We start from the raw sequence: 27,988 nt of genomic DNA on the forward strand, positions 1-27,988 counted from the left end.
TGTGGATCTGAGGCACTTGCAAGAAAAGAGAACGCTTGCCTTATGCTTAGTTCCCCGTTCCCTGGGCTGGGAAGGAAAGGAACTGAATGCCAGCATTAGCAGTGTGCGTTGGGACCAAAACCATTCAGACAAAACACTGTCATTTTCCTCTAATTTGCAAATTGCAGCTATTCATGTTGGATTGAACAGCTGAGGGAAAAGAGCCCCCAGTTTTCACATGCATTTATTGAGAAGAGGCTGGTAGTAGGAGGGATGCACCAACTTGTAGCTTGTGCTGCAAGCTGGATATAAGCTTGGTGTGAGCATCCTGGTTAACCACTGCCCATGTTCAAATATACAGAGATAGATTCCAACAATCTCTTCCAGTAGACTTATTTTTGCATGTGATCTTAGAAGCTCCTGGCATGTAAGTCCAGTCCCCAGTTTCCCAGCCTCTGTAAACCTGCAAAATGAATAGAGAGAATAGTGGAACACAGACCCATTGTTCAAAGACACAGTCGCTTTAGGGAAAGAGGAAAAGAACGTGTAGGTGAATCTTCTCTGGGATTGCAGGGTTCAGCTCAATGAAGACTGTCCTGTATAAAAGAAACTCCTCTAAATGGTTGAATTCTTAGCTCTCCAGAGATTTGAGTTTTCTTTTCCCCAGTCCCTGTGGGTTGCTGTGGGGAATGTGCCAAACCTATCATTTGAGATAAAAATTTATGGTGAGGTAAGCTTCTAGGCTGGGGGAAGGAAGACTTAGTGACTGAAATGGGGGATGCTAAGCACTGGGGGGCAGGAAGGAACAAGGAGTTAGTAATGGATGTAACAAATGCTGCAGCAGCCAGCAAAGCCTGGATTGAATGAAGTTCCTTCCTGAAAATGAGGACCCAGGCAAGAATGACCACTCAGATGTAAACAGTGTCTCTGACTGGGAATTCTCATCTGCCTGCCGGTGGGCCAGAGCTGAGCAAGTCCTTTCTCTCCTCTGTATGCACACTGAATTGGTTAGTAAGTGACATGTCAGAGGACAGGAATCATATTCAGTGGATCTTTCAAATCCAGGAGTTTGAGGCTAATGAAATTAGTGTGTGGCCAGGGCTCTGCCAACTAGAATTAAGTCACTGCAGCCACCCTGCAATGCATTTTCAGCCTGAAGGGAGCATCAGGGAGGAATTTCGGGAGATTCGTTTCTGAGCCTGTACAAAATAATACTCTCCTAATGCTAAGAAAGATTAAATGTAAATTAATATTGACTACGAGTAACATATTTAAAAAATAATCGCCGAGTGGGGGATGGCTTAAAGTGGAGAGATTATATAATATGGTGTCCAAAGAATAAATCTCCTCTGACTACTGTTTCATGGGCTATAAGTAAGATATATTACAATGGAAAGTAATGGGAACGTTTTTATTCAAGGCTTCTCTGCTATTGACTTGAGAGCAAACACTCTGAGAGTATAAATTACTCTTGCTATGTGCTGACTCTGAATGAACAATATTTCATGTGCAGTGACATGGTCTAAGCTATAGACTTGGAATTGAATGGCATCTGTTTCAATTGTTTTGTTCTCTCAAGAGCAACTAGATAGAAAAAAGTGGTCAATTTGACCCTTGTGGGAGCGTGTTGCAAATCTAAACCTGTGTCCCTCGTACCATAAATGAAATACATTTGTAAATTTGTAAGTGTTTTCCTTCTGTTCACTGATGCTTGAGTATAATCTCAAACTTTGGGAGCAACATTTTATACATAAGTACTTGGTTTTCTTCCTTTCTTCTTTCTCCTCTCTCTCTCTCTCTGTTTCTCTCTCTCTCTCTCTCTTTCTCCATCTTATGTAATTGGATAGAACTGGGCACCTAGGATGATGTGGTGTTACTATAGTGGGATTTTTTTTTTTAAAAAAAACAACTCTAACTTACTCTTTTAAAAATTTCATAAATACAGGTGTCAGTGCCATTTGGAATAGTCTCTATAACAATTTCTGTCTTCACATTTACTGTGTTTCAGCAAATTTGCCTAACAGATGGTGAGTGGGCAATTTTTAAAGCGGCATTTTTTAAAAGAGCGGAGAGGGAAGGAATAGAGACAGGCACAGTCTATATTTGAAGTTACCTCCACGTGTATTTTATGTATGTATACCCATACAATTAAGAAGTCTTTGGATGTTTTATCTTCAAGAATAATTCAGATAATGGATTACTTGAATATCGTAAACATTTAGGGTTTAACAGATTTGTTACATATAGACGTTGTATCATGGACTTAAAAGACCATAGCCAGCGGGCAGCGGCGGGCGGAGCGACCGAGGGGGAGCGCGGGCTGGGCGGCGGGTGCGGGGGTCCGTGCTTCCTCGCGGTGGAGGGCTGGGGTTCGCCGGAGACGCCGGGTTGCTCCGCGTTGCCAGGTTACCGAGCGCGTGCCCCGCGCCCGCTCTTCCGCCCGGGCCGCCCTCGGCGCCGCCTGAGCCGCGGTGCGGGCTGCGCGGGGCGCCGGTTCCGCGGAAGCCTGGGTCGGGCGCTGCGTGCGGGACTCTCGTCGCGCGTGGACGGGGCGCGAGCGCGCTGGGGACGTAGGGCGCCGACCTGAGGCTCCCCGGCGCTCCGGCTCCGCTCCGGGCGCCCGCTCAGGGGCCTCCGGCGCGAGGCCCCCTTTGTGGTCAAGATGGCGGCGCCCAGGTGGGCCGCGCCGAGGTGAGCTGGAGCCGGGCCCGGAGAGGGGCGAGTCGGCCACGCCCAGGACTTGACCCCGGGCTGGTCTCCCGTCTCCCGGGGAGCGGCGGGTGAGTGGGCGCGGCCGCGCGTAGGTCCCTCTCGTGGGGTGGTCAGCTCTCCGTGCGTCCGCAGACTTCTGTCGTCTGATAGTCAGATCTGGGGTGGCCCAGGTTGGAGGCGAGGGTGCTTGATTGTGGAAACCTGAGGGGTTTAAGGACTCTACTGGGATCGTTTCAGACCCCAGCAAGAAGCTGAGCAAGTTTCCTCCTGACTCTCTTCCCGGCTAAGTTTTCTCCCTTCTCTGAAGGCGCCAGGTTTTCTGAATCACCTTGTTACCCGGGGGGATACAGTTGGTGGTTCTGACCGTGGAACGTAGGACCCGGCGCGGGGAAGCCTGAGCTGGTTCTAGTTACTTTGTTTGCAAAGCACTTGTCTTGTCTTTGGAATCTTTGTGTATGTAAACAACGTTGGGAAGAGCCAGCGTTTTCTCCTCCAAAACACTGCGAGGGGTAACTTTATACGTAAGAAACAAGTGGGCGTTCACATCCATCTCTTTTCCAACCACTGAGTTTTGGTTGTGTTTCCTTTCTTTAAGTTTGTCTCGTTCTGAAGTGATAACAAAAAAAAAAAAAGACCATAGTCAATTACACAAAGTATACTCTAGTCTCAGTCCTGCCATTAATTAGCTTAAGTCATTTAATTTTTCTAGGCCTCATTTTTCTCATGTGATGTTTTTTCTTTGAAAAAGTATAGTTTCTAGAAGTCTCTAATCTCTGTGTCATAGTTCAGCTTGGAGAAAACCTGTTCTTATCCAAACTCCATGACATTGTATTTCCAGCTCCAACTTTGGAGTTTGAGTGAGTTGGGGGCAACTTTTTAAGGATATTTTCACACAGCTTTTTTAGTTAATATCAGTCTAGCTGACTTGTCATACTGAGACTTTCTCCCATATTCTTTTACCAGTGTGTTCCTTAGTCATATATATAAAGACTGTTGTGGGAAAAATGACCTCCTGTGTCAGCTTACTGCATGGTCATCGACACAGGGCAGGGAGTAAGATTCTGTGGATTTTACAGAAGCAGATACAGGTTTCATTATCCATGTCCTCTCCCCTTTCATCTTACAAAAACAGCAAGCTTTTCTTGGAGAACTGCCAGATAATGCCATCCTGCCTCCTCACTGGCCCCGGGGATGAGTTGCCCAGGGACTGAACTCCAGTAAAGCAGGTGATTGGCTCATGGGTAGGCACCTGACCTCGACTAAGTCTATCAGACTCCTCCCCAGGACTTTTCTCTCAGAGAAAAATGGAAGAATTGTCTTTTCTCTCTGGAATTTCTAAGCTGGGGAGATATGACTCTGGGACTCCCAGTGACCATCCAGCACAAGAAGAGACTTTCTGTAAAATAAAGTCTTGCAGAGGTAAGCAGGGCTGAGCGATGGAGAGAGAGCTGGAACCCTGCTGCTACTCTGGAACTTCCAGATCCAACTGTATCTGAATATGGCTGCATCCCTGAATTTCTAGTACTTGTTTGTTGAGGTTGTTGTTGTTGTTTGGTTTTTGTTTTTAAATTTCCTTTGACTATTTTGAATTTGTTTTCAGCCATGTGCATTTGAAAGCATCATAGCTAAAAGAGCTAATTTCCTACATTAATGTCAGGTTTGCTGACTGGCATTCCTTAAGTGAAAAATAATACCCGCTATTTTCTTTAAATAAAATCCTTCTAGCTCAGGTTTGAGATATTCAAAACTCTGCCTCTTACCCCCCTCTTTCCAACATTTACTATATCACCTTGAAGCATTTGTGACCACATCTTTCCCATCTAGACGCAGTTGAGAGAAAGAGCAAATACTTCTGATATAAACTGCAACCTGTACGCCTCCTACCTGGAAGCTTTAGAACATACTTGATTCTTGTCATTAAAGCAAATCTTTTGTTGTTGTCTCCAGGGCACAGAAGCATTCTCATGGCATAATGGAGTACAAAGTACATTAAGCCTAACTCTACTTCTCACCCTCTTTTACTTTAAATAGGCAGAAAAGAACAATCTCAAACACATTTTCCCAACAAATAAAATACATATACGATTATGTTTAGAAGACGTTTATGCAACATATAGTTAGATTAATTAATGGACCTTTTGCCAATTGGCACAGTAAATATATATGTTCAATGTGCTTAATTAAAAAGAAAACAATAACATATTTTTACAGGTTAATTATCTGAGAAGAGTATTGTGCCAGCACACTTGATACTACAGTATTTTATGTTTGACAAGTAATCTTCTTTCAATTATATTTACTGCTAAATGTTTCTTGGATCAAGCTATTAAATTATAAGGTCAAAAGTAAAATGATATGAAATTACAATGATAAAGGGACACATATCCCACTTTGTGAGACTAGAAGTTCTAATTTCTTTTCAATACTACTAGTAGTGACCACAGTACTAATTTGAGCCCTTACTATGAGCCACTGTGCCCATATGCATTTAGTTCTTACAGTAGTTCTGCAAAGGGCATATAATAATCCACACTGTAAAGCTGAAGAAAGTGATTCTCATAGCTGAAAGTCACATAGCTGGTGAGTGGCAAAGTCTAGATTCAAACTTAGAGTCGTCTGACAATGCCCAGGTTGTTGACCACTATGTACACTGCTCAATTGTTGCACCAATAAAGAAGTGCTTGAAATAATTATAGATTTGCCTACCCTGAAACTGCAGTGATTTAAAGACATCAAAGTTGTCAGTTGCTTAACCACATCTACTTACAGTAAGAAATTACATTTTATTTCATTGCTAAAACAAGATTAATTCTGCAGGCCCATAGAAACTTGAGCACACAAATCCTACCTCCAAATGAAAGATGCTTGTTTTCCATTATTCAACAGATGGCCCTGTACAGAGGCAATAAATATATAGTAGAATTTTCATTCAAATAAATGAGAAGAGAGGTTTCTTCTTGTCCTGATTCAGTGCCCATCATTATGGATTATGACGGCTCTTCCCAAACTTTACTTCATTCACTCCACTCTTTCTACAAAACTCCAGTAATGGAATCCATCATTCAGATATATGTGCAAAGCGAAAGGACTGTATTAATACAGTTGCTGAAAGTCAAGTTGATAGAGCACAGGAAATACATCCTAATAAATGCAACATTAATGTTTGTGTGGGCCTTGGAGTGAGGGATAGAAGAATTTTCAGTTTAATGGAATCTTTTGCCTCTTGCTATGAAAGTGCGGCTTAATAGTCTTGTAATTGGTCATTTACAGAATCCTCCATCTCTGGGTTTCATGCTTTCTTTACTCTGCAGCTGTTGATTCCTTCTCTTGTTCTGGATGGAAGATAGCAAAAAAACCAGGCTCAGCCTGCCTTTTTGTGTTATTGTTTAGATGAAGATATTTCCATTTATTAAAGCACACTGTTTAAACATTTTTATCATGTTTTAAACTTGACTGTGTTCTGAAGGTATGAGCACAGGCAGACATAATGGGGGATGTTTTCCAGGAGAAAACATACTCTTATCAAAGGAATTATCAGAATTTTCATGTATGGATTGAGAATCAAAATCTGGAGTTAGACCTGAATTTAAATTCATACTCACAACTTATTACCAGTCTCATCTTGATCAAACGGTTACCACACTTCTCATCAATTTCCTTATCTTTGAAAGCGGAATAAGAGAAGTATGCCTGGTGGAGTTACACATAAAGCTCATCTGATAGAATATTCATAAGGATTTTGCACAAAATACACATGGAAATATTTTAGCACCGAGTTTAGCATGCGATTCGTCTTCAATACATTAAAGAGCTATTATTTTATTATTATTATGCTATCATTAAATATCACTATTACTTAAATGTCACTATTGCTAAAATTGCTGTAAAATTACCGCAATAACCCATGATGAATTCCCCTCTTCTGTTTCCTTTGTTTAAGTGGAAAATATATATATAAATCTAGACAGAGAACACTTTAGTGATCCTATTCAGTGGAGTGAGAATTTCCATGGCACTGATTAAAACAAATCCTGAATTGCATGGACTTAAGATAGCAGAGAGGGGCTTCCCTGGTGGCGCAGTGGTTGAGAGTCCGCCTGCCGATGCAGAGGACACGGGTTCATGACCCGATCCGGGAAGATCCCACATGCTACGGAGCGGCTGGGCCTGTGAGCCATGGCTGCTGAGCCTGCGTGTCTGGAGGCTGTGCTCCGCTACGGGAGAGGCTGCAACAGTGAGAGGCCCACGTACCGCAAAGAAAAAAAAAAAAAAAGATAGCAGAGAGGCTAAGAGGTTTGAAGTTAGACATCCCCAAGTGTGAATTCTACTGTGACCCTCTTCTAGCTCTAGAACCTTGAGGAAGTTACTTAAACTTTCTGAGCTTTACTACTAGTTTCCTCATCTGTATCTTTTTCAGGACTATTTATCAAGCATCTTCCTGTTCTCTATGCTTGGACGTATCAATGAATAAATTAGACAAGAACCTTTGCCTGCGTGCTCCTTCTTGCATGCTTTCTCCCTCCTTACACTCTCGTGTGGAAACGGATGTTATAAATAAATTCTGTGCTTTGTCACAAGTTGATGGGCGCTACGGGATAAGGAAAAGGATGTGAAGCTCACTGAAAAGGCTTGGGTTGGGAGTGCTGGAGGAGTGTACAGGTAGGTTCTGATTTTAAATAGGGTAGTCAGGGTGGATTTTATAAGTTGACATTTGAGCAAAGACTTGAAGTGAGGGAGTTGTCAGAATGTATGAGGGGGAGACCACTCCCTGGGAGCAAGAATAACCAGTCCCCAAACTCTAAGGCAGAAATATGCCGGGCAGCTTGGAGGAATATCAAGGAGGCCACCCTGGCTGACTTAGTCAGTGGGGAGGAAGAGACAGCAGGAGGGCTGTAGGTCAGATATGTGATGGGATGGATTGGGTAAGTCCTGGGAGGCCATCACATGCATTGTGTCTTTTACTGTAAATGTAGGCAGCCAGGGGCAGGATTTTAGCCGAGGTGTGGCATGAACTGTCTCTTGTTTGAAAAGCATAACTCTATCTGTGGTCTTGAGGATGTGGGGAGAGAGTGGAGTCAGGGAGAATCTTGGGAGGTGACTACAGGATCCTCGAGGTCTATGTTGGTGGCCTGCACCAGGCTGCTAGCGGCTGGTAATTCTCAGAAGTGGCACATTGGGAAGGTTGTGACAGCATTTCGTGGTAGATTGAATGCAAGAATGGAAAGGAAGAGGGGGTCAAGGGTGAATTCGAGATTTAGGGCCTGGGGAACTGGAAAGGTGTGGTTACTGTCACCCAAGATGGAAAAAGTTTGGGGTAGAGCATGTTTGGGGGATTAAAGACCAGTTTTGGAGGTGTAAGATTTGAGATGTTTTCGTGACGTCCAAGCAGAGATGCTGAGTACACAGTTGGATACACAAGTCTGCAGTTCTGAAGAAAGGTCTAAACTAGAGATACACTTTAATACAATGGAGATATTAAGAATAATGACATGGAAGCGCTATTTTAAAGATAAAATGAAGTCATGCAGTTAGCACTCTGCTTTCTCAAAACATTTAATAACTGTTAGCTAAAATAATTACCTGAAATGAAAAAATACCTATAGTTTGTTTTGTTGTTTGCAGTAAAAGTGAATAAAATGTCACAATTATTTTAATAGTATTTGTGACACAGTAGTTTTAGTTAAGACACCGTGACTACAAACATTTACAATAAACCTTTCAGTCTCCTACTTTTCACTCTGATAGGGTACTTGGAACCATATTTTGTAAGGTTTAAGTTAGTTGTCATAGGGTACCTCTTTAATTAGAAGTAATTCTGAACTGTCTAGTTCCATGCAGTTTTATATACATATATGTATAATTATTATTTTATGATTTATCAAACTCAGTTGAAAATTTGCATCACTGATATACATTAGAATTTAAGCATTTACCCAGGTATTCAAGGAAAAAAATGTACTTGTCTTGTAATTTCCATAGGGGTACTTACTTTCACATCTTCCCTTCACTTTGCAATTGAAAACATGGCAGGGGAAATATTATCTTACTGGTCTTTGAGTTCCCCTTAGCCATCTGCAAGTCCTTAAACAGCCTTTGTGGCTTAACCAAAATTCTCTCCCATCTTCATTCCGCTAACAGATATTGGTCTAAGCATGTACTTATACTAAGAAATGCATGACCACGTTGTCTCTACACATCTGTAATTTTATGTTAACACTATGTAAGCTATACTTTAATTGTAATTATAACAGATTTTATGTCAACACACATCCATTTCTAGTGTTCATCTGGTGTTCAAGGGGAGAGCAGCATGTAGTAAATTTTATCAAAATACAACATCTGAAGAATAGAACAGAGGGTAATTGTGTAATTCTGTATTCACTCTAATTAAGTTCAGTGGAGTTGGCGTAATAGAATTAAGATGAAAAAAAAAAACATTGAGGTACCATGGCTCCCTCTCCTAACACACCCTTTTCGTATCCGAGAGCAGAGACTCAGCACCTTTCTGTACAGAAATGGAGACAGGAAGAGGCCAGAGAATGAATGACAGGCACGAATGAGGTGGAACTTTGAAGAGCAACATGGAAATGAAATACTGCTTTTATATTTGGTAGGTGGGGAAAATGTACCAGCGTGTATGCCTACTGGGACCACGTTTTCCAGAACAGTTAAGCCCAGTGTCAACTATGCTGTCCCACCTTCCTCGTAAGTAGGAGCATACTGTTACTTGAATCTTTGCTTCCTGTTTCTTGATACCTGGTTGAGAAGATTATCACAGGAACTGCATCTTGTTAGCAAATACACTGTTTTGAAATGATTGAAACTCACTGAAGAGTGGCAACTCCAAGCTTGCTCTCTCTTGATCTTGGACTATTTAAGTCTGTAGTGCAGGAGTGGGTTATGGGGAAAGACCATTGGAATTCTTATGTCTTCAGCGTAATGGTTATAGCATAATGGTTAGGAGTGTAGGTGCTGGTTCAAATCTCTGCTTTCCACTTGCTAACCATATGAGCTTGGGCAATTTACCTGATTACCTGAACCTCAATACTCCTGCCTATAAAATGATGTTAATAATATTTCATCCTCATAGACTTGTTTTCAATGTTAAAATGAAGTCACTTACACCAAGCACTTAATACAATGCCTAGAGCATAGTAAAGTCTATTATTATTACTATTACTACTACTACTACTATTATTATTATTACTATCACGATACCAGGTGCTATTTTTCCTATGCCTTATTCCATTATCTTCTGCCCTGTCCCCCCATTTCTGTCTTGTTTCTGTACAAGGGTAGGTTTGTCACAGAGCATTTTCTTTCCCTAGTGTCTGACTCTTAGTCATCAAGGTGACTGGTCCACGACCCGGCATTCATTGCTGCTCGTTGAAGCAACCCATTTTGAGAAGGGGAGTTGGATATTGATGCCAAGTTCAGTCAAGGAGAGAGAATTTTCTGTCTTCTGCACTCAGAGAGCTAAGTGAAATATTCAGGCCTTAGAAGGAGAATCAGGCAAAGGGCAACATGCTCAATTTCATACCTTAGTGATTAAGAACAAGTCAGACAGGCTGGATTTGAACTCGTTTCTGTCATGTACTGACAACGGGATCTTAGGTGCTTTTGTAACCCCTCTGAGGCTCAGTCAACATCTGAAAGAGACGAATAACATTATCAGGACCTAGCATATAGCCTCGTTGTAATAAGTGAGTAAATCCTTTTAAAGCGTTCAGCACGTTGTTTGGCATATAAACACTTAATAAAATTTAGCTTCTTTGACTACTACCGCTGCTAATATTATTAAGTAGCTGAGCAAATCTGAGGCCCATTTTGTTCTTAGATTGCACATAATCGTTTGGACAACCAGCTCACATTGATCAACCGTTGCTTATATATAAACCCCCATGAACCCAAAGGTGCTTTAACTCTCTCCCAGTCAGAGTCTGTTCTGGGGGCAGAAGCAACACCAGCACTACCCCCGTCCTTTGCCTTTATTGTCACTACACTCGCCTGCCGTACTGAGCACTTTCTGTGTGCCAGGCACCAAATTTAGCCCTGCGTATGCACTATATCATGTAGTTCTCACACTCAGGTGGGAGACATTATCATCATCCCCAATTTTCGGATAAAGACACTGAGGTGTTGGAAAGGTAAGAAACTTGACCCACAGCAAGAGATGGAGCCGGAGTATTCAAACCCTTCTCTCTGACCTCAAGAACCCTTAAATATTAGCCTACTACTACATCCTGGTAAGAAAATCTGCTTCCAGCCACTCTGGTGAGAGTAGAAATGATTCTCAATCGCCACATTCCTCTATTGCCCATGCCATCCTAGCCTCAGGACTAGGGGGGAAAGGAAGTGATCTCTTCAAAGAGCAGCCAAAGGGAACCTACTCCCTTCTGCCTTTTCGTAATCAACTAACCAATATTTTACTTCCTTCTTAAGAGTCCCCACATGTTCCTTTTGGTACTTAGCTTGGCGTTTTAGAATTCTGACATTCTGTACATGACTCATCCACTGTATTTCATGTTTATTGAGGCCAAGTATAGGGTCTTACTCATCCTGAAGTCCAGTTATCCCCTGTCGCATCTAACTCTGTTCTTTTCTTCTCGTAGGACAGCTGCAGATATTTATTTGAATTTTGTTGAATTGTTCTCGTCAATAGTACATTAAAAGTTATACAGAAAGTGCTTTCTTATAAGGAAAACCATCTAAATAGATTTCTAGCTGTTTACTTTTTATAGCACTATTATAGAGATTATAGATCTCCAGGTAATATTTTTTAGATTGAGTTCTTCATATCATCTTATTTTTACATATAATGATAAATCTGAATTTTCTCTATCAAAGCTCCGAGACTTCACTGGCTTGTAACTTAGCTTGTTGATTATGTGTTGTTGACTTTTCCATTTACAATGATATCTGATCCTGGTAAGGATGGGGCTGGGTGGGAAGGTACATCTTAGGGCCATAAATTGGTTTTGTAGAGAACTTACATAAAGATCTAAAGTCTTATCATATTTCTGCAGAACTCATGAATCATTTTATTATAATTCCATTCATTCAGGGAGTATAAAACCATTTTCATATTGTTATTCCTAATTTGTTCATCTTCTCTTCCTTAGTCTTAGTGAGAACAGAGCAGGCTGAATGGAAGAAAGTCATTATGACCACTGGCGCCACTAGGGTAGGCATCAGTCCCAGAGTTTTTTTTCATCTCTCCGCTATTAATATTGGCTAATGTCTTGAGTGCTTACTTGGTGCAAATTACTTAGCCGACCATGGCAAATGGATTGTGTCATTTCGTCCCCTGATAGTCATACAATTAATGTATGTATTATTATGATATCCCATAATGCATACATGGAACAGAGCCTCAGAAGTAGTTATTTGCTCATGAAAATATGGTAGATGTGGAATTTGGACTCAGGTCTGATAGACAACTAAATCACTCCTAGTGATTTTTACCACTAAATTAAAGTTGTATACCTCTGGAGAGTAGATAGTTTCTAAAATTTCCTTAGCTCTAACGTTTTATAATTAAATTTTTGTCTGATTGCAAGCTTAACAATTAAGATGGGTAGGAAGGAATGCCAGCCTGTTGAATGGAATTTCCCTGAAATAAGCCTGTTTTATGACACCAGTTCACTCATTCATTCACTCAGCATGTATTGAATGTTTGCTCTGTGCAAAGGCATTTTAGGCATCACAGTGGAGTGAGTGCCCCTTCCATAGACTCTCCTGCAGCACTCAGAGAAGTCTTGGACTGGTTTGCCTGTTATGGAATGGGGCTTGGTGATAGAAGCCTGGTTTGTCCTCCACTGATAAAACTAAGACATACTCATATTAGTTTATAGGCATCTTGAAGCCGTGGGATAGTAACACACATGAATCTTACCATTTTTGCCTGGGATTAATGATATAAAGGCTTTGGATTTGGGTATGGAAAATGGGTGCAATTATGGGCATGTTGGTTCTACATATATATGGACATCACGTGTCACCAGACTGCAGCTACCTGCCATTCCTCACTACTCCTTTTCACAAACCAAACAAGTACCTTCTTACCTCTCCTGTGGATAAGCTCTTGACAGTGGCACTAGGGCCTTCCTCAATAAGTGCATCATTGGCTAAACCAGTGGTTTCTCAGATATGCTCATTGAACAACCCTTAAGGTGGATTGACATTCCACTGCCTAGAATAGAATATGGTGTTCTTTAGAAATCGGGGGGAAAAAATAGGCCACCAGATGTACTTTCTTTAATTTAAATTGCTTATATATATATATATATATATATATATATATATATATGAACAATTGTTATATATGTGTATGTATATTTGTTCATATATATGAATGATTTAAAATTGAAGATATATATATATGTACATACATTTGTATATAAATATATATAAATATACACACATATGTATATAAATATATATAAATATACACACACATATATATATGTATATTTAAATTTTGGCTTCTGTTAGCAAGTAGTAAATTAAATTATTAGCAGATCCATACTGCAGGGAAATAACCAATCAGATTTCATTCAATAGCTTGCTTTTTTGTAGATTTATGGTTGTGATTTTATATCTGCAGGTATGTTTGCTGAAGAAAATATTTCTACCACTTTTCACAAAATTAAATTCATTTAATACCAATGCAGCATGTCTCAAATGTCTTAATACAGTTTTAATCTTGAATCGCATCAGAGGTATTAAATTAGAAACATACCCCAAAATCATTTGAAGATATAATTACTTTCATTTCCCTTATACTTTTGAGACTTTTCAAAAGTAAGTATTTAGTTGTACTTATCTGTTTCTGTCTCTCTAAGGATAGCAAACACTGAAACACAATTCTTTTTAAAAGTCAATATTAAAAATATATTGTCCAAGATGATCAAAACTAAGGAAGTGGCAAAGAAATTCAAAAATTTAAACTTTCAAAGGGTGCTTTTTTTGTGAATGTGTAGTACTTGTTCTTCTGAAGGAATTAATCTTTTTTAAAATTTAATTAACTTATTTTTTATTGACGTATACTTGGTTTACAGCGTTGTGTTAATTACTGCTGTACAGCACAGTGACTCTGTTATACATAGGTATATACATTCTTTTTCATATTCTTTTCCATTATGGTTTATCACAGGATATTGAATATAGTTCCCTGTGCTATATAGTAGGACCTTGTTGTTTAGCCAATCTATATATACCAGTTTGCATCTGCTAATCCCAAACTCCCAGTTCATCCCTCTCCCACCTGCTTCCCCCTTGGCAGCCACCAGTCTATTCTCTATGTCTCTGATTCTGTTTCTGTTTCATAGATAGGTTCACTTGTGTCATATTTTAGATTCCACATATAAGTGGTATCATGGTATTTGTCTTTCTCTTTCTGACTTACTTTGCTTAGTATGATAATCTCTAGTTGTATCCATGTTGCTGCTGCAAATGGCATTATTTCATTCTTTTTTTTTATGGCTGAGTAGTATTTCATTGTATATATGTACCACATCATCTTTATCCATTCATCTGTTGATGGACATTTAGGTTGTTTCCATGTCTTGGCTATTGTGAATATTGCTGCTGTGAAGATCAGGGTGAATGTGTCTTTTTGAATTATAGTTTGGTCTGGATATACGCCCAGGAGTGGGATTGCTGGATCATATGGTAGGTCTATTTTTAGTTTTCTGAGGAACCTCCATACTGTTTTCCACAGTGGCTGCACCAACGTACATTCCCACCAACAGTGTTGTAGGAGGGTTCCCTTTTCTCCACACCCTCTCCAGCATATGTTATTTGTAGACTTTTTAATGATGGCCATTCTGACTGGTGTGAGGTGGTACCTCATGGTAGTTTTGATTTGCATTTCTTTAATAATTGGCAGTGTTGAGCATCTTTTCATGTGCCTATTGGCCATGTGTATTTCTTCTTTGGAGAAATGTCTCTTTAAGTCTTCTGCCTATTTTTTTGATTGGGTTGTTTGCTTTTATTGTCATCAAGTTGTATGAGCTGTTTGTATATTTTGGAAATTAAGCCCTTGCTGGTTGCATCATTTGCAAATATTTTCTCCCATTCTGTAGGTTGTCTTTTCATTTTGTTTATGGTTTCCTTTGCTGTGTAAAAGCTTGTAAGTTTGATTCGGTCGCCTTTGTTTATTTTCATTTTTCTTTCTATTGTCTTGGGAGACTGACCTAAGAAAACATTGGTATGATTTATGTCAGAGAATATTTTGCCTGTGTTCTCTTCTAGAAGTTTTATGGTGTCATGTCTTATGTTTAAGTCTTTAAGACATTTTGAGTTTATTTTCGTGTATGGTGAAAGGATGTGTTCTAACTTCACTGGTTTATATAAGGCTGTCCAACTTTACCAACACCACTTGCGGAAGAGACTGTCTCTTTCCCATTATATATTATTGCCTCCTTTGCCAAAGATTAATTGTCAAAGATTAACTGAGGTGTGTGGGTTTATTTCTGGGCTCTGTATTCTGTTCCATTGATCCATATGTCTGTTTTTGTGCCAATACCACGCTGTTTTGATTACTGTGACTTTGGAGTACTGTCTGAGGCTGGGGTGGCTATGCCTCCAACGTTGTTCTTTTTCTTCAGGATTGCTTTGGCAATTCTGGGTCTTTTATGGTTCTGTATGAATTTTAGGATTATTTGTTCTAATTGTTTGAAAAATGTCATGGGTAATTTGATAGGGATCGCATTAAATCTGTAGATTGCTTTGGGTAGTATGAGCATTTTAACAATATTAATTCCTCCAACCCAAGAACATGAGATGTCTTTCCATTTCTTTGAATCATCTTCACTTTCTTTTATTAATGTTTTACAGTTCTCAGCATATAAGTCTTTTGCCTTCTTGGTGAGGTTTATTCCTAAGCATTTTATTTTTGGGGTTGTGATTTCAAAAGGCATTGTTTTTTTACATTCCCTTTCCGATATTTCATTGTTGGTATAAAGAAATGCAACCAATTTCTGTATGTTAATCTTGTATTCTGCTACCTTGCTGAATTCGTTTATCAGTTGTAGTAGTTTTCATGTAGAGTCTTTAGGGTTTTCTATATATAGTATCATATCATCTGCATATAATGACAATTTTACCTCTTCCTGAAGGAATTAATCTTGAAGTTCTACTAAGACGTTTGGGATACCTGTTTTAATGAGCCACTACTTCCTGCCTGAGATTGCACTATGCACCAGAGATTCTAGAATTAGCATAATAAAACTAATAATGCAAACAACAACAACAAATCTTCACAAACCTTCCCTGCAAGGAAGTAAAGTCCACTGGAAAAACAGACAAGTGAAACACACATTCAAAATGTCAGTGATTCTCAAACATTTATGTGCTGAAAAATCATGACAAGCATGATAACCAGGGCAATTACTAGACCCCTTCTCCAGCTGGTCAGGTGTAAGGTCCTGTAACTCTATTTTTGGTGAATGCCTCCAGGAGAGTCTGAGACAGATGTTCTCAGTTGTCGTCAACCTTTAGTGTGCATCAGATTTGCCTGAGAATATTGTTGAAACACAGATTGCTGGGCTCCAGTGCCAGAGTTCTAACCAGTTCCCAGGTGTGGCTGATATTGCTGGCCCAGGGACCACATTTTGAGAACCACCTTTCAAAACTCTGCAGTATGCGATTGTGTGTGTTGTGAATGAGACGGGCCCAGAGAACCAAAGGAGGGCAAAGGGACTCTGCCCTAAATTAGCCAAAGGTAACAATAGCAGCTTGAATTGATTGACCCAAGAAAAAAGTATAAGAACTTTACCTGCATTTGCTCATTTAATCCTTTCAGTAAGGTACATAGGTGCTACATAGTGTTCCTCTTTTACAGTGGTGTCCAGAGAAGGTAACTACTTTGCCCATGTCCTAAACTGGTAAGTAACAGATTAAGAATTCAAGTCTAGGAAGTCTGATTCCAGAGCCCACACCTCTACCCTTTCTGCATGTAGAGAGGAGTAAAGGGTTGTCAGTGAAGCCTTCCTGGGGGCCCTGGCCTCTGAGTGTAGATAGAAGGATGAGTGGACATAAAGATCATTATTTGTGTGTGGTGGGGGTAGGGGAGGAAGTATCAGGGCTTCCAGAAGAGCCCACCCTCCCCATACATCTGCTATAAGCAAGTCTGATGATCAGGAGTCCGGAACATGAATATGACTATGGGATACTGAGAAGGGTTCTAGAACCCTTAGGTTAGAGTTCTGGATCAGCTAGTAGGTAACAGAAAGTGAATGAGTGATTTACCTTACTTTCCACGGGTAGCAGGAAGTTTGGAGTTAGTCCCTCTATCGTTAGTCCAGCAGCTGAAGGGCATCACCAGGGGACTGGGTTGCTTAGCTCTTCCAGCTTCCACATCTCTAGCACGTCCACATAGCTTCAAAGTGACCCCAGAATCTCCAATAGTGTTCCAGCAATTTGGGCAGGAAGAAAGAAAAGGAAAAAAAAAAAAAGAAATTAAGTAAGAAAAAAAAGGCAGTGTGTAAATCAGAGAGCAAATTTTTTACCACAGATGGTCAGCAGACTTGCACTTAGATCTCATCAGCTCAGATTTTAAACTGGCCACCTTAGCCTTAAGGATAATGGGGTCTCCTAAACCAGGGCTCTGATAGTAAGGAATAAGGGGAGAGTGGTACTGATTAGCAGTGCCTGCTGTCCCAAACAAATATTATCCCTAAACTATTTTTTTATCCTATATTTTACTTTAAAGAATGGAGGGGAAACATTATGTATCTGTAAATAGCCTTTTAGAAAGGGTACAATTATATAGTTATACAACGCCCTGGAGGGCTCCTTTCTTCTAAAATCTCTTTAAAAACTGTTCAAGGTTAAGGACATTTTTATCTTAATTTAGTAACTTGCAGTCGATTATCTTGGAATGACATCCCCTCTCTGCAGATGTTCTGTCAGGCTTTAGAAAATTCTAGAAGTGGACAGAGAAGTGTTATGGTACATGTATTTGCAATATGCACGTCTTTGAAATGAAATCCATTTAGGGACCAAAAGGCATTTCATGTCTTTGCTATACATTTTCACATATTTGCCTTTCCAGAATTCCTTTGAGCAAATCTGTTAGATGTAACCCATCCGTTTCTCCCATCTGAATTCTTTATTACTAAACATTCTTCAGTATGCTCTCACTCCCCTCTGTCAAAGGCGTTTCTCTGGGTCCTCACCCTTCTCATCTCATATGTGAATGTGTATCTTAAACTGAAGCAACAGTCTGCTATGACTTCTCCATAACTTGAAGAACCCGTCTTTGTGGGAAAAAAAGTAGACTTACTAACTTAAAATGCGCGCAGTGTTTCTGAGAATTAAAAACTAAGATAAAAACGTAAGCAATGGAAAAAACTTACAGTTGATCCTTTTCAAATACGTTATTTTACAGAGAAGGCAACTGAGGTTTAAAGAAAAAATGCGTTAGTTAAACACTAAATAATAAACCTTAAACCTCAGTGGAGCAACACATGGACGGTTCATTTCTCACTCACTCAGGAGTGTAGTATGGACTTTGGTGGTCTGAGGGTCAGTTTTCTGCTCAGTTATTCAGGGACCCACCACCTTCATCAAGTGGCTCTACGTTTGTCCTAAAAAGGAAAGGAGAGAGGAAGCTGCAAGCTACAATTATCAACTCGTTATCCTTCAGACATAAACTCTTCAGGTCACCTCTGGTCACATTCTTTGGAATAGAACCATACCCAGATGCAAGCGGAGATGGAGAATGTTGTTCCTATCTTGGTCCTAGTGATGCCTCTACAGGCTGGAGGAGCTAATTAAAGTGTAGTCAACAGCTCGTTGTTTCTGCCACAATGAGTGATTAGCCTAAGACTGTGGATTAATTATGTGTGTGTGTCACATATACATATAATACACACAAACCTATGTGTGTGTATATATACATTTTTTAGCAAGAGTTGACACATGGGGCTTCTGCCGTATCAAAAGAGTACAAAATGCCTCTTGTTGCTTTTTCTTAATTGAAGTTGACTACTACTATCTATTTCCCTTCATTTTGCTACCTCCCCCCCGCCTTTCAGTATTATATGAAAATTCTGAAAGAAATAATTTCAAAGTTTCCAGTGCTTTTAAAGGTAATAGAATACTCAGACCTTAACAATTTTCCTGTGTGAAACTTTTGCCAGACTAAAATAGTTAACTTATGAAAAGTAAATTTAGATTGATACAAAAGAGAAAATAAGCTGATTTTTTTTTTTTACACAAATACCCTGAGCCAGGGTGGAAAATAAATAGAAAATTGGAGGAATTTAGATCCTTTTGTTGTAAATTTAAATATTTTTAATTGTAAAAATAATACAGGCTCATTGCAGAAACTCCAAAATTGAAAGGATTTAAAGAAAAAAGGAAAAATAACTCAAAATCCCATTTCTGATAAATCATCTCTGTAACATTTTTGAGGGTATCTTTTGAAACTTTTTTGTGACGGGGTGCATATAAATACAATGCAAGTATAAAATACCTTTAATTATTATATCAAACTACAAAACAGTTCTATAAGTTTTTTATTTAGTAATATAAGTATGATTACTCATCACCTAATAAAAATCTGCAGCATCATTTTTAATGGTTGAACAGCATTCTATTATTTATTTAACCAGTCCCTACTGTTCAACATTTAGATTATTCCTGTTTTGCTTTGCTAAACAATGAGACAAGCATCCTTGTTCATATGTCTTTGAGCATTTGTTTATTTCCTTAGAATGGACTTCTAGAACTTGAATGGCTGGTTGTCACTTCTGGTACATACTGACATATTGTCTTCCAGAAAGGTTACCGTGCTTTTTATTTCCACCAAGAATTTAACATCCAGTGTGGTTTCTTACACACACTCATCAGTACCAGTATTATCAATATCAATACCAGTATTATCAAGTTTTTTAAAACTTTGTCATTCTAGTCAGTAAAATATGACACCTGAATTATTTTATTTGTATTTCTTTGATTAATAATAGCAAGGTTGAACATATTTTCATATCTTTATTGGCTGTTAATACTTTTTAGTTTGTGACTTTATGACATCCATTTTTCATCGATGTATAACAACCTTTTATATATCAATGTGTTTATTTTGTTTGTTGTAAATGCAATTTTTTCTCTTCATTTATTAATTTTTATTTTGTGTGTGTTGAACTTCTTTAATACTGTCAAATCTATTCAAAAACCCTTTAATGAACACAACAAATGTGGAAAATCAGTCATTCTCCTGCATTTTGTAATCAATTTATTTCCTTTTGGGCAGTATGGAAATGTAAGTTCTTATTTCATCTTATGGTTGGAAAGAATCTATTCCCTCGGAAAGGGATTATAGCCTCCATGATGCAGTAATGGCAGATTTTATAGGGTAGGCAGGGTCTACAGAAGAAAAAACCCTAAATCACACTCCATTGGTGGTTGCCTTATTTATAAAAATGGCATTTAAGGTTGTGTGACTGCCATCAGGTAAGCAAAATTAATTTTTAGCATGAAATACTCCTATCAGCAAGAACAGCCTAGGATAGGCTAGCAGTAAGAAGTGAGGGGTTATGGGATTGGGGCATAGCCTGTGTTTCCTTCAATGCAGCTGGAAATTTAAACTCTGGGGCTCCTGCTTGATCCAATCAGCCCAGCTAGTATGTGTTGCCAGGTAGGGTGAATAGACTCAGAAGTACAAGAGCTCATCCTTGGTCCCCTCTGGAAATGAGCAGAGAATACTGTGTCAAGCAGAGGTGATCAGTCCATGGTCTGGAGACTTGGACCTCCTCACATAGTCCTTAAAGTCAGGGTGAGACAAAATGCCAATACAAATTATATTGATGACAGTATCAATGAGGTGACGTTGAGTCCTTTGACCCAACGTGTGTCTGCAGTGTGCCATCCATTAGTAAATGGGCAAAGCCATTTGACAGATCTATCTGATACAGTGAATGAATGTGACACTCATATTTTGAAAAACTGAAACTGTATCCATTTGTCAAGAACAGTGGCTACTTGTTCTGCTTTATTCCCCCTGGTAGAACTAGATAACATTGCAGACAGTAAGACGTTCCGGCATTTCACCCTGGAGTAGCCCCAAAACTGAAGAAGCTGTCTTATCAGTAGTTAGCTCCTTGTCACCAAGAATATTAAAGTAGATTTGTATGATTAGCAAATTAAAGAGACTATAGTGCCTACCACTACTGTATTCACTAAGGCACCCAAGTTATTCTAAAGAAATCCTAATAATACATTAGGACCGTTTTGAATATTTTTATTTGATTAGCCATAATCTTCTAGTTATAACATCCATCACCATCTTGACCACTGAAACTTGGCCTTCTTTTCTTACAGCCTAGCCCTGTGGTCTGGGGCTAATCACTAACCTGCTTAGATACAATTTTCTTCTCTATGAAATAGAAACAATATTATATGCTTTGAAGGACTGCAGGAAGATGAGCTGTAATGTTTATCAAGTGCCTAGTAAGTAGCCTGGCCCATAATAAATACTTGGCTAATTGTAGATGTTAGTTTCATTTATAGTTTTATTTCCAAACATTGCTCTTTACTTTTGGAACTCTAAAATTTGTTTTGAGAGTGGAGGACTTGTTGTTTGGATTCCTCCCACACTCTCTGTATATTCTGTACTTCTATCCCTAGATCATTTATATTAATGGAATAAATGATCTTTGGTCTGGTGATTCTAAGGTGACGAGGAGCTAAGTGGAGGTTCAGTATACAACTGGAAGTATGGATTTTCAGGCCCAGTGCAAATGTGGGAAAGGCATTATTCCCACATTATAAAGGGGGTAAAGACCTCCAACTTGAGGAGACTCTGGGTTGAGAGATTTACAGGTACTGTGTTTATCCTACAGGGTACCACAGGGGCTTTTATGTTCTGTAGCAAGAATTTGCACCTTATACCCTTGTAATTAGAAGTAAAGCATACCACATAACTAATATCTAGTAAGCATTAGAGTTAGAATAAATACCATTTATTTAACGTTTCCTTTGTGTTAAGCATTTTACAGTTACAACATATGGATGGATACTATATTGTAATGGTTAAGAGTGTAGTTTTTTGAGCTAGATAATCCTGGATTGGAATCTCGTCTTTATTACCTCTTTTTTTTGTTTTATTGAGGTATAATTGACAAAATTGTAAGATAGTCAAAGAGTAGATCATGATGATTTGATATACATATGCGTTGCAAAAGGATCCTTCCCATCACGTTAATTAATACATCTAACAGCTCATGACACCTTTTTCCTTTTTTCCTTTTTGTGGTGAGAACACTTAAGTTCTATTCTCTCAGAAAATGTTAGTTATACAATACAGTATTATTGACTGTAGTAACTATGTTATACAGTGGATCCTCAGACCTTATTCATCCTGCAGCTGAAAGTTTGTACCCTTTTACCAATCTTCCCCTCTTTTCCCCACCCACACCCCAGCCCCTGGCAACCAGTTTTCTACTCTCTCTTTCTATGAGTGTGGCTTTTTTCTTTTTAGATTCCATATATAAATGATATCATTCGTATTTATCTTGTCTGGCTTATTTCATCAGCATAATGCACTCCTGTTTCATCTATATTGTCACAAATGAAAGGATCTCCTTCATTTTTTTAAGGCTGAATAATATTCCATTACCTCTTAAATGAGTGACTTTTGGTACATTGTTTACACTTTCTAAGCCTCAGGGTTTCTTTTCTTCTGTAAAAAAAAAATATATATATATATATATATATATATATATATATATATATATACACACACACACTAACAGGTTATTTTCTGATATGTGGAATGTTTGTTGAATCAACAAATAATTAGTTGAGATCATAAAGGTGACACTTAGCACTGTATTAACATTTATTAATACTCTCCCTGTTAATTTCTACAATAAATTGTATAATAAGTAACAATAATAATAGTACTACTAGTAGTTTTAGAAAATGCATAGGATGTGCCAGGCATCATATACTGTACTACCCTCCTTCATGTATACCACAAGTTACATGTGGATATCATCTTTCATGTTGTTTCCTTTAAAGAAAATTGAAGCTCAGCAAGATTGAGTAGCTTGCTCCAGGTATGAACTCAGGTCTGAATCACTCCACATATAGGTTCTTAATTACTCCATGTCTTTAATTCCACATCTGCATTTGTTTGTTGTTGTTTTTAACTTTTCAAGCATCTGATCTGAAATTCCTTTCTCTTTGGGAAATTTTCCACTTTGTGGGTCTTGATGAGAAACAGAGCCTTCCTCTCGTTATACAAGCTGAACATGTCAGATACACTGTTTACTCACATGCTCAGTCCCCCTTACAGATGGAAAACAGTCGGGCGACCTCGGGTTGGCCAACTGCACTCCTCTCTTGGATTTTGAATTACGAATAAATGATGTAAAGAAGCAAGGCCAGCAGCACTGGGTCAACCTCCTGTTTCCTGTTCCTGCTTGGTAGCAAGGCCAGCTAGGACTTATAACATCACTTTGGCCTGATCCTATAATTGCAATAGCATAGCCTTGGCTTTCAGTTGTTTAGTCTGCTTCTAGTTACTGAGACCTAACCATAAACTACCAAAAGTTTCCTTTTCTGCTCAAATTAGCTGTATATGGTTCCTGATGATTACAAATAAGACCTTTCCTGATATACAATGGTGACCTACTTATCCAGGCAGATGTAACATCGTCCTGGCAGGGACAGAGGGCAGGCAAGCTCCTTGAACAGCTGAACAAGAAGGAAAAGACCTAAGAAGGAAGAATTGAAGCCAGTTCTGCTTGTGTTATAATTCTACCCGCAGCTGCCTCTGTTTCACAGACCACATGCTAAGGACCATGTCCCTTCCCCTGTAACAGACGAGCAAAGTAGACCCAGGCCTTCCAACCCAGAGACCAGCTGAGCTGTACCGTGGACAATCTAGGATGTGAAAGACTTCACTCAATGTCTTTGTCACTTGACACATTGTTCCTCTCTTTGGGAAGTAGCTTCTTTGTGTGACAAGAATATGCTAAACCAACACTTAAGTGGACAGAGGTGAAAGATGCCAAAATTAGCTACAGAAAAAAAGGCTAAAGACTTGTATTTTCTGTTATTTGAAGGTGTTAAGACCCCACATAGAATATGAGTCCTTTAAAGGAAAGTTGTGAATGGCCCAGGGAATGTTGAATTTCCATGTGGCAATATGTTCTTGATCGGTCACGATGATGATGATGGTAGCATCAGTAGCATTTATCAGTGTTTCCTGGGTGAGAGGCACTTTATCCTAATGACCTTTTATCCCCATGACGACCCTGTGAAGTACGAAATACTGTTTCAGCATCTTCAGGGTTTTTCTTTGTTTTTTTTTTTTTTAAATCAGGAATTTATCCTAGATCAGAGTTGGGTGGTAGAACGACCAGAACTGGACACTAGCCTTTCCTGAATTCCCAGAGTGTGATCTTAGCAGTTGTATCGCCTGATGCAGAGCCATGTAAATGTTGCCAAAGCAATGAAACGTGTACCTATTTCTAACAGATTCTAACTCAGAAGCTCTGGGGTTAAGTGCAGAGCAGTTGAGTGTGATTGTCTTTACAGACAGTAGATAACTTAAGAGAAGTTGTTTAAAAGTATATTTGCATATTGCACTACACTGTCATATCTGTGATTGGTTAGCTATTGAGTAACTAACACAAATCCCAATCCCATCTCTAATCTCATTCATCTCTTGTATGATATTTGACCTAATTGAGGCAGTTTTTTTTTTTGTTCTTTCCCACAAACACACATCGAACATCCAAAACGTGCTTACCATTTGTGAGCATATTCTCTTAGTTATTTAGGAGTTGAGTAAGAGTGAGAGAGAAGGGCTTCCCTGGTGGCGCAGTGGTTGAGTGTTCTGCGTGCCGATGCAGGGGACGCGGGTTCGTGTCCCGGTCTGGGAAGATCCCACATGCCGCGGAGCGGCTGGGCCCGTGAGCCATGGCCGCTGAGCCTGCGCGTTCGGAGCCTGTGCTCCACAACGGGAGAGGCCACAACAGTGAGAGGCCCGCGTACCGCAAAAAAAGAAAAAAAAAAAAGAGTGAGAGAGAAAAAGACACATAAATATGAAATACGGTCATCATTTTTTTAATATCCTTTATGTTGTTAATCCCTCTTAGCATTTACTGCCATTCACTCATTTGTATTATTTGGGGTATAGCAGTTTATTCACACAGCATTTTTACATATGGCTTATCATTTGTATTCTATTTTAATAACACTAATAATTATAGACTATCGACAAACTCATCAGACCCTACATATTCATTTCAAAATCATGAAAATAAGGTGGAAAATGAGGTGTAAAGTGGAAAATCTATGTGTATGTTTTCATTGGTGGAATGAGGAGCTACCTGAATATCACTCCTTTAGCTTTTCCTTCAAATGGTGCACTTTTTCCTCCATGCATAGGAGTCACTTCCATTAGGTAAACAGTAGTCTTGAGGGCAAACCTCAGAAGTAGAAACAGGAGAACTTTTCAGTTATGGTAAAATCAAACATATTTTTCTTCAGTAGTGAAAAAAAAATTCTTCATGAGAAGTTCAACCACCGTGAGTTCCATGGTGAAAAACTTTCCACTTATAGATGCAACTTCCCCCAGAATTCTGAGAAATGTCTGTAGTAGAGAGAGGTGTTGCATACACCTGTTTCATTTCCTTCTGACTTTTCCTTCTCCTTTCTCTATTGACATTAAAATCTATAGTGAAAGCACTCAGTAAGCAGTCTAGGACAATTGATATGACATTTGATCTAAATCTCCAAAGTCTATTTTAGATGGGGATGCTATGAGAGTCACAGGAGGGGAAAAAATCTAGAATTATTCTTATGTGATCAAATGTACTAAAATAACAAAAGCAAATCTTATTTCTCGCTAATAAAATAGCATTCCTTATATGATGTCATATTATGGCAGAAAAGAACTATATGCGTCTATTTTCTTCTATATTAAAACTTCTAAGGAGTGGGGACCAATGAACTAAATCAATTGTTTGGGGTTCAAGTTGTAGTTTTTAGTAGCCATGCTTCTTAGCAAGTTTTCAGAAGCAAATGTAGTTCGTTTACTATCACCACTAAATGTGCAATTGTGTAGATTTATGGAAAAAAGTATTATCAAATATATATACTTTAAAATGATTTGTGTAGATTTATTCATATTATTATTCTCCCCAATCAAAATCTACTATGTACTATGTTTTTCTTCTATAGCTTAAAAGGGGAATGTATGTTGAAACTTATTCAAATATTTATTAGGTGTCTACTAAGTGCCAGGCACTCTACTAGGCAGTAGAGATGTTGTATTAGAGGTGGAAAATGTCCTTGACCTCCAGAACTGACACTCTTGTAAGAGAAATACTGGGTCAAACTAAGTCAACAGTTTCTTTGGCTACAGAGCTTTTTACGAGTCTTGTGAATTATGAGTCTCTGATAAGGAGATGTAGTGGATAACAGATCCCAAATTTACTTGAAATCTTTTCCTTCGTGGACTGTCTCATAGGATTTATGATCCACTGAACACACCTTGAGAGACACTAGTATTCTGCAGTGGTTAGTTGTTTTCTATTAAACAACTATATACTGAATCCATGATATTATTATCTGGATGTTTTGGAGGATACAATGATGTACATGGCCACTGTGATGATAAGGGGGTCCAGTTTAGTTAAGAAGAGAAACCACAGGAGTTATAACTTAATGTAACAAAGAAATACACACACATATACATATATTTATATGTAAATTACTATTTACATAGTATACAGTGTCTTCTGAAGAAGATAGAGTTGTTTGTAACTTGGGATCTCACAGGAGGTTTCACAGAGAAGGTAGACCCTGAGCTGGGCAGAATTTCAGTAAGTTAATTTGGTTCTGACCGTATGATAAAATCAGGTATTTGCACTGGTCAATCTGACCTTGATGGAACAGCATTCCATTTGCAGGGAATAGTGTGATCAAACATGCAGTGGTGGAGATTGCCAGATTGTAATATTCCAGTACCTGGAAAGTGTTGAAACATCTGCTTTCTCCACGGTCTAGAAAAGTGAATCTCAAGTGAAATGCAAGTATAATGGAGGCCAGTGCTCTTTGCTTTGTACACTGCTTTGATTCTACAACATGCAACAATGTAGTGATCTGTTTCAGATTGTCATTATTCGAGAGGGTTCTTAGTAACAGGAGTGGAAAAGGAAGACCTCTCTTCCTGTGTTTCTGCCCTATGCTCTTAAGCCAGAAAAGGTACCAACATCACTGACCTGACCTTGTCTCAGGTATCTATCAGGATCTACTAGAATCATTCTAGTGAAAGGTAACTAGACGTCCAAAGGACTTAAAAGGTACACTATAACCTTTGTATACTTTATATACCTGGTGAAACAAAAATGTCACCTGAGTGGTCCCCTTCCCTAGAAATACCAGTATGTTTTTCCAGTGCATGGCAGAACTTTGCAGGTAAAACTGGGATAAAGGTGAAGAACAGTCTTAAAATTCTAGTCCTTGAACAGCACCTAACACACAACAGGTTTTCAGTAATCTTAGCAACAGTATTCACAAATAATGACCATCAGCGTAACTGCTCTTTCGTGCCAAAATACATTACCATATTACTTTTTTTCCTTCAGCTTTACAACTTGGGTTCTATTATTGTTTCCATTTTACAGATTAGGAAAGTGAGGCTCAGAGATGCTAAGTCACTTGGGCAAGGTCACAGAGCTTGTAGGAGATAAACCTGCACCCTTACTGTTGGATCCCACAAACCAGACCATAATTTAAGTCCTTCAAAATATACCTCAGAACATTTGAGTAAATTAATGAATAAATCCTCCTAGTCAGACTGACCAGATCATTATATTAGGTTCAGCTATAAGTGGAGGAAAGTCATAATCATAGTTGGACAGTTAATACAGTAATTTACTTACTTTGAATTTTCTAAATGATGTTTAGCTGGTAGTTTCATGATGATAACCATCGAATAAAAACAGGCATATTTTTGGTGTTTGGAATAAGATCTCATATTGAGTAAAATACATATTGATTCCTAGACCTATATGATGTGAGTAACAGATGACATTGAGATGCCATCTAGAAGTACTCCTGTGCAGTTCATCATGTCAACCCAGCTAATAATTTTAGAATGTTCAGAGTGAATGATATATGCAGCCATAAAGCATATTTCTAATCAATGCAAATAATATTTTTCCTATGCTAAACCCAGAGTTAAGTTATAACACGCATCATAAGATTAATGGGCCATTTTTTCTTCATCACTTTGCTAAATGACTTAGTCTGGAAACCATTCAGAAGG

General features: G+C 38.8%; 1 protein-coding gene across 9 annotated transcripts in view; it reads left to right on the top strand.

Moving 5' to 3' along the window:
* The first annotated feature begins 1,857 nt into the window (after positions 1-1,857).
* The window catches only part of LOC111170797 (uncharacterized), a 77,534-nt gene continuing 51,403 nt past the window's right edge, over positions 1,858-27,988 (top strand). For 6 of the 9 annotated variants that reach the window (XM_089917948.1, XM_089917950.1, XM_089917952.1 and 3 more), the window contains exons 1-2: positions 2,677-2,759; positions 9,306-9,396. The gene's annotated coding sequence lies outside the window, so the exon portion shown is untranslated. Of the gene's footprint in view, positions 2,760-9,305; positions 9,397-27,988 lie in introns of all 9 variants that reach the window. The other 3 variants (XM_089917949.1, XM_089917953.1, XM_089917951.1) reach the window with 3 other exon arrangements.

This window comes from Delphinapterus leucas, chromosome 9, assembly GCF_059928025.1.
Source record: "Delphinapterus leucas isolate spDelLeu-1000000601 "Yukka" chromosome 9, BTC_Dleu_Yukka2, whole genome shotgun sequence".
NCBI classification, from domain to species: domain Eukaryota; kingdom Metazoa; phylum Chordata; class Mammalia; order Artiodactyla; family Monodontidae; genus Delphinapterus; species Delphinapterus leucas.